Source organism: Callospermophilus lateralis, chromosome 5 (genome assembly GCF_048772815.1).
Source record: "Callospermophilus lateralis isolate mCalLat2 chromosome 5, mCalLat2.hap1, whole genome shotgun sequence".
Lineage (NCBI taxonomy): Eukaryota > Metazoa > Chordata > Mammalia > Rodentia > Sciuridae > Callospermophilus > Callospermophilus lateralis.
The window spans coordinates 153111556-153119066 of record NC_135309.1 but is presented as its reverse complement, the minus strand read 5'-3'; the positions used below and the strand labels follow the sequence as shown (position 1 = coordinate 153119066).

Here is a 7511-nt window from a genome sequence, read left to right as displayed (position 1 = left end):
CCCCTCCTCCTCCCCTCCTCCTCCTCCCCTCCTCCTCCTCCCCTCCTCCTCCTCCCCTCCTCCTCCTCCCCTCCTCCTCCTCCCCCTCCTCCTCCCCTGTTCCTCCTCCTCCTCCTCCTCCCTCCCCCTCCTCCTCTCCCTCCTCCCCTCCTCCTCCTCCTCCTCCCCCTCCTCCTCCTCCCTCCTCCTTCCCTGCTCCTCCTCCTCCTCCTCCTCCTCCTCCTCCTCCTCCCCTCCTCCTCCTCTCCTCCTCCTCCTCCTCCTTCTTCTCCTCCTCCCTTTCCTTCTTTAACAAAGTCTATTTCCTAACCCTACTCCTGGGTTTTCTGGGGCATCCTCCCCACGTCACTCTGGCCACAGCAGGTGGGAATGATGGAGACTGGGACATTTGGGGCTGCTTGGAGCAGTACAATCAATAGCTTTTGATCATGACTTTGATTAAGATGAAAGACAGAATTATGTTTAGTATGTAGTATTTAGTACATATAAACAAAAGTTTTAAAGTTCTCAGAAGGGAAATTTTCAAGTTCAAGGGTTTTATGTTTACATCGTATATTTCATTCCTTGTCAATGCTAAGGAAATTAGCCAGGACATGAAATGATAAAACAATCTTTTAAAATAGAGGGATTTTCTCTCCCAGTATTGGGTATCAAACCCAGGGGTGCATTACCCTTGACTACATCCCCAATCCTTTATTATTTTGAGACAGGGCTTCACTAAGTTGCTTCTCCCCTACAAGAGCCTTCATGGGGGTCATGTGAAGATGGCTCAACTGGTAAATATTTAGACCAGTGAACAGAAGGTCATTTCCTAAGCAACTCAATCTTGGAAGACCTCATATTTTATTATGCAAACTAAGAAACCTTTGAGGAAGGAGAGAAATATTATTAATTATACTAGGACAATAGGCACAAGCCAGTACTGTTTTAGGCAACTTGAGAGAGGTGGCTGGGTATTCTAACCAAAGCCATTAGGATCATTTGAATTTTTATCCTCACCATTATTACTGCTTTGTATGAGAAAATAAATGCAGCAAGAGAAATTTTTACTCTTCTGTGCTATAAACCAAGTTTTCATTGATGAGGAAAATGAGATCAAAGTCTATCATTAGAACAATTGTCCCTTCCAATTCTTCCATGTGCTCTTCTAGAGTGGCCTTTCCTGGTGTCCTGAGGCTGGCCTGAGGTCAACCCTAACCTAGGGTGGCCGGCCCTGAGCTGCCTGAGGGGTTTGGGTTCACCTCCCCAGGGTGAAGAGGAGCAGGTTTCAGCCCAGATCTTTTGAGCCATCCTTGTGCCCCTCTCAGATATCATGCCAATGAGGCCACCTGGGACCACCTCAGAGTCACCAGGACCCACAAGTGTGGGAAGGCCCTAAGGTCTGGCTGTAACTGGACTAGTTTCCAGGGACTAGCAGGAACTGAGCAGGACAAGTCTTCTCATTAGGAACAGTTTTACTCCTGGACACGTCCTTGATAAGTAAATTTCACAGCTAAGCAATCAATGAGATAATGAAAGCTCTTATATGAACATGCTTAATCACGTGAATGCCATTTATGATTGTAAGGGCTAAAGGTAAAGGTGGTTAAAAATCAGGCATGATTTAGTTTAGGTGAAGGTTCTAAAGGTTACTTATTTGATTTGAGCAGGACTTTACAGTTAATAATCTTTCACCCTTATTTCCAGGCATCCCCTGTGGGTCTTGTAACATGTCCCCCTTACAGAAGGGGAAATTAATGTAATGTCGGTCCTTTGTGAGCACCTATTATGCACTAGATACAAGTAGTTAGCCTAGAGTATGGTGGTCAGTCGGTAATGGTTGGTCCAGCACTAGAATCAAAGGTCATGCCATTTTCACTCTGTTACTGATCTCTAATCCACAGATTCTGTAGAAAATGGAAAAAAAAAAAAACATTGAGAGGCAAATCCAGGGATCTAGGTTCTAGTCGTAGTCTTCTCTAAATCATAGTTTATTTTTTTGTTAGTAGAAGTTTATACAGGACCTACCTGAATCTCAGGATGCTGGTGAAAAATCCAATGTGCTGCCATGAAAGCACTTGGAAAATACTTTTCACAGCATAAAGAACTGTGAAAAGAGTTATTTAAATATTTTTCAATCACATTTGCATTAAGCTTTTAAGAAAAAATTTTTTATCCTTTAAAATTTTTCTTCTTTTGGATGTGCAAAAGATAGAGAAAAGAGGTCTTTAACCCTTCACTCACTCCAGGCATTCCTCTACGTCTGAAAGAGATTGTGCAACCCTGGCCTGTCCCCTCTCTCTGCCTCCTGGCCTGAGATATGAGCAGTTTGTTCCAGCGTGCTCTTCCTGCCATTTCCATGTTTTGCCCTCTCCAGAGGCCCAAACCAGTGGGAATGCTGCACCTTGTACTTGAACTTCCAGAATGATGAGCTAAATAAATGTTTTGCTTTTACATGTTAATTATCATAACATGAAGGTAACGTAACATGGCTACCCATTTGGGGTAGAATCTATTTTAGGGAGTCAATCACCAAGACCACTGCATAAGGCAGATTGGAAGGGAGGATTGGGCCATTGGACACTATATAGCTTCCATTTCAGCAGAGGAAACTCATTGGAAGCCTGCTGGATTGATGGTGATGACAAAATATAGCTGCCTTTTTGAACTTCTTTTCACCCGGGTGGATTACTGACCACGGTGAAGAAACTGACAGAATAGTCCCCGTTCTGTTGCTACACTTTGGCTTATTTTGAGATTCTTATGTAGATTTTGGAGGAGGAACATGAAGAATGGATTGTAGTTTCTACTTTTCCCAAGTGGGGGACTCACCCCAACAGAAATGTATTTATCACCATCAATTGTCACACATATTACAAGGCAGGCTCCTTAGGAAGTTATTTCTAGCTTTCAGAAATGAATGTGAATACGTTTCCAAGTTCTAGTATGAGCAATTTCTCATGGATGTTGGCATCCTAGAAATTCAAGGAATGTTGCTAATCATAAGGGATGTCTTGAGAATAGCATTTCATAGTTTCCTCTTCCTTTTCACTTATTCTTTTGCTCAAAGTAATGTCAAAACTTTCAGAAGTGGGGTGGTCGAGGGGAAGTCTTTTTAAGTTCAAATCCTGGTCACTCACCAGCTGTGTCACCTTAAGTAAGTCACCTAGCTTCCCCATGCCTCCAGTTCCTCTTTTGAGAAACAAGTAGAATAGTAGCACCTGCTGCATGGGTTGTTTTTAGGATTCAATTGGATAATGCCTGACAGGGTTTTAGCCCTGTGGTGGCATATAGAAAGCAGCCAGTTAGTGTTAATGACTATGATGACCACCCACTGCTCTTACTACCAATGGGGACACAGTGCTGAACAGGAAAGGGGCACAGCGTCAGGTCAATGCCCTTTTATATTGTGATGTGGGGGGGGACAGAGGTTGGAGACATAACGGGGTTGAGGATCTTTGTGTCACTATCAAACTTACCATTTCTTTGGGGACAATATGAGCCAGAAAGTTTGGTGGAGCCAGGAAATGTCAGCCTTATTTTGTGTGTGAAGAGACAAAGTTCTGCCGTAATCCGTTTTAAGCCCTGCACCTATTCTCTCAGTTTCTCAGTTAGACTGAGTCAGCAATTTAAATTGACAAACATTGAGATAAAAGAAAATGTCTACTCTTTGGCCCCTGAAAGGAAAAACTATATCTGAAGTCTTCCAGGAAAGGATTAGTTGTATCTGATAGTGAAATTTTGCAGAAAATAAAGGTTCTGAAGTTCTTGATAGGAAAGAAACGGCATCTCTGAAGTTGGGTTTCCTGATTCCGGGGCAATTTCCTTATTCCTGTTCAATGATTACAACTTTGTTTTAACTGGTTTTGCCAAGAAGCAGCAATAACAGCAGAGTTGATTAAGGAAAATGAAGACAAAAATGCAAAAATAGAACACACATAAAAGGTGGTGGCTGCTTCGTAGATGTTGATACTGGAGACCATCCTTCCCATAACCGTGTTTTAGCTGCCACCTGTGTAGCCCGGCTGGGACACTATTAATTACCCTGTGTTAAAGGACAACTGAGAAGGAAGGGGCATTCCTAGCTCTTCCTTGATAAAGGAACAGTTATTACCTGATTTTAAAAAAGTGGTAGTCAGCGAGACGTTATATATGTTTTGATGCAATGGAAAATGTTCTTCCTAATGAAAGCCTGTTGGAATAGGACAAATCCTTGTTTATTTCATGTCTGCATCTATATATCCAGCTGTAGGAGAGATCAGCAGCTGTTTATGGTGTTTGTCATTATGGCCACACCAGTATGAAGAACGATTTCTAGTGTTCAGTGCTCTGGAAGAAATATTTGAGAACCCAAAGCTGCCACTCCCAATGTAGATAACCTGGTAAATTTCTGGTCTGGACAACCTACTTAACCTGCTGTAATCTGCTTTCCTGGATGATTAGAATTTGGTTATAGTATCATGTGCGGCTCAGATCGCAGGTATTTGACCTTGATTGATTTCTGTCCCTTTTTACATTTGAGTGAACTTTTGATGTTGCAGCAAAAAACGACTCACTGTGCTTATGACAAAGCACAAAAACTCTCTAGGAAAACATTCATCCACTGATCATTTAACCATGAACTATGACTAATAGCTATCTAAATGGAATGGAGGTTAATGATTCCAAGAGGTTACAGGAAAAAGGTCTCCGTGTTTCCTAGCAATAACACTCGAGTCTGTCTTGTTTCTTTTGTAGAACCTTTCATCCTGTAATCTCAAAATGCCCAGAAAGAATCCTTTTATATAACCTGGAATATGTCTTTTTGAAAAGCCCTGTATTGTTGTTCTTGGAAACATCATGGTATAGAGCTTCAACATGGCTTGCACAGTACGGCTTGCGACATCAGCTAGCGCTCGCTCTACTCTCTATCACGGGAAAGCAGTGAACTACAAGAGATTCAACTGTATCAGCCTCTATTTCCAACAGACTCATGCACAACTCTCGCTCACACACACTCACATACAAAGCTGGGAAAATTTTATGAATCCTTTTTTTAAAAAAAATTCAATATAAAATTATAGCAAAAAAAAAAAAAAAGAGGAACATGAACTTTAGTTACAGCTGGAACAATCCACGGTGGCGGCGGCAGAGGCGGGAGAAGATATTTAATTTAGTTGATTTTCTGCAGTTGTCGGTTAGTCGCATCTCACAGTGATTAAAGTTGCACATTTTTTTTTTTTTTTTTTTGAAGGGACCAAGAATCTGTTGGAGGTTTGGTTTCTCCTGGCTGTGATCTGATGCAAACCAAGGGTCTGGGTCTTTGCGCTATCCCAAGATCTGAGTGGGATGGACTTTTGAAGGATGTGACATGTTCAATTACAAAACTACCAAGCGGGAAGCTTATGAATTCAGTGAGAATAGCATGTTTGTCTCCAAGAGGCGTTTCATTCTGAAGACCCGTGGTACCACCCTCCTGCTGAAAGCACCGGTTCCGCTGTTGAAGCTTGCCGGGGATTACAGTGGGTTTGACTCAATTCAAAGCTTCTTTGATTCTTGTAAGAATCTCATGAAGCCTTATCAAGGATACTCACGCTGGAATTTCCAGGAAGAAACAGAATTTTTTAATGCAATTTTCCCAAATGGAGCAGCATATTATATGGGATGTATGAAGTCTGACTGTGGGTACTTGTATACTCTGCTTTTCCCAGAGAGTAAGGTAATAAGTCAGCTGCATCAAACCCTGGAAATTTTGATGAGTGAGCTTGACCCAGCACATGACAGATGGGGTTACTGCGAAGGACGTCACTCGCGAGAATGGAATTTGTGACCAGGTTCTGTCATTGATGCCACACTGTTCAATGCTTGTGGATATTCAGTGAATGGAATGAAATCGGGTGGAACTTACTGGACTATTCACATCTGTCAGAACCAGAATTTCCTCATGTTAGTTTTGAAACAAACTTAAGTCAGATCTCTTCTGATGGCCTGATCAGGAAAGTTGTGGAAATCTTCAAGCCAGGAAAATTTGTGACCATCTTGTTTGTTCGTCAGAGTTCTGAATGTCACACAGTGCTTTCTTCACCCCAGAAGACTGAAGGTTTTAAACGTCTTGATTGCCAAAGTGCTATTTTCAATGATTACAATTTCGTTTTCACCAGTTTTGCCAAGCAGCAGCAATAACAGCAGAGTTGATTAAGGAAAATGAAAACAAAACAAAACAAAAATGCAAAAAGAAAACACATAGAAGGTGGTGGCTGCTGTATAAATGTTGGGACTGAGGGCCATGCTTTCCCTAACTACCACCTTGTACTTGCAGAAAGCCCTAGATGCAATGATAGTGTAATCATTTTGAAGTGTATCCATTATTATATCAAGGAGTTAGATATCTTGCATGAATGCTCTCTTCTGTGTTTAGGTATTCTATGCCACCCTTGTTGTGAAATTAGAGTGCATGCAGAAAAAAACTTTCACTATATGAAACTTCACAACACTTGTGAAAACAGTTCAATCTGATTTATGCCCAGTGTAATATTTCTGCAGGTATCTTCCAAAATTCCCCAGACAAGGCTTTCATCCTCATTGGGTGTTGACCTACCATCTGGGATTGTTCTGTTATATTGCTGCCAGAATTTTACATCCAGTTACCTCCACTTTCTAGAACATATTCTCAACTAACGTCATTGAAACCAGTTTCTACTTCATACAGATTTTTTTTTGCAACAGCAATTAAATCTTTGTTTCACAAACAAGTCCTTAAGAAAGTGATTCCAATTACTCACTTTGTGTATTAGTATTTTAATAATTGTCTCTGCATTTGTAATCCTTTGATATCTTCCCTCAACCTCCAGCCCCACAAATGAAGCAATATACTTACACTGTGTGTTTGTATACTAATCTTACACTCCAGGTGGGGGAATGGGGAAAAGTCTCTGGGTTTAATTTCCTTTAAAGTGCATATTAATTTGGCCTCCTTTTAAATTGCATGGGCTCTTTGGGAAGGTAAGTGACAAAATTAAATATCTTCCACAAAAAAATTTTAAGCATCTCTAATATCGACTAACAGGGAGGACATATAGAGTTATAGATTGAGATTAGGGTGTTCTGACTAAACTGTACACCCCATGCTATGCTGTGCTCTTTAATAAATGAGATTAGCTTCTAAAAAAAAAAAAAAGCTTCAAAATAAGAAGCAGCTTGAGGTTGACCAGATTAATCAAAAGAGATTATTTTTAATGCTCCTAACTCAAGTCATTCATTACATTAACTTTTTCCCCCTATTGGGAATAGCATTTTTTATCATATGCTGCTATGAAAATATTTTCTGAAAATTCAATTTCACGGCATGTTCCTTGCTTTTTTTTTTTTTTAATATAGAGAAGGTAGAAGGTAGAGATCTCTGATAGACACTATTCTTCTATTATGCTTTGGAATTAAAAGAAGATAAAAGTGGTAGATATTTCTTTCACTGACTGCAGTCATACTTTTAGCATTATATTTAGCTTCAAGGGAATATTAATTCCTCCCAGAGCACATTATGGCTTGAAGGTACA

The 7511-nt window shown here is 40.7% G+C and overlaps 1 pseudogene; it reads left to right on the top strand.

Moving 5' to 3' along the window:
• The first annotated feature begins 5208 nt into the window (after nt 1–5208).
• LOC143399500 (S-adenosylmethionine decarboxylase proenzyme 1 pseudogene) lies at nt 5209–6153 on the top strand (annotated as a pseudogene).
• The last annotated feature ends 1358 nt before the right edge of the window (nt 6154–7511 follow it).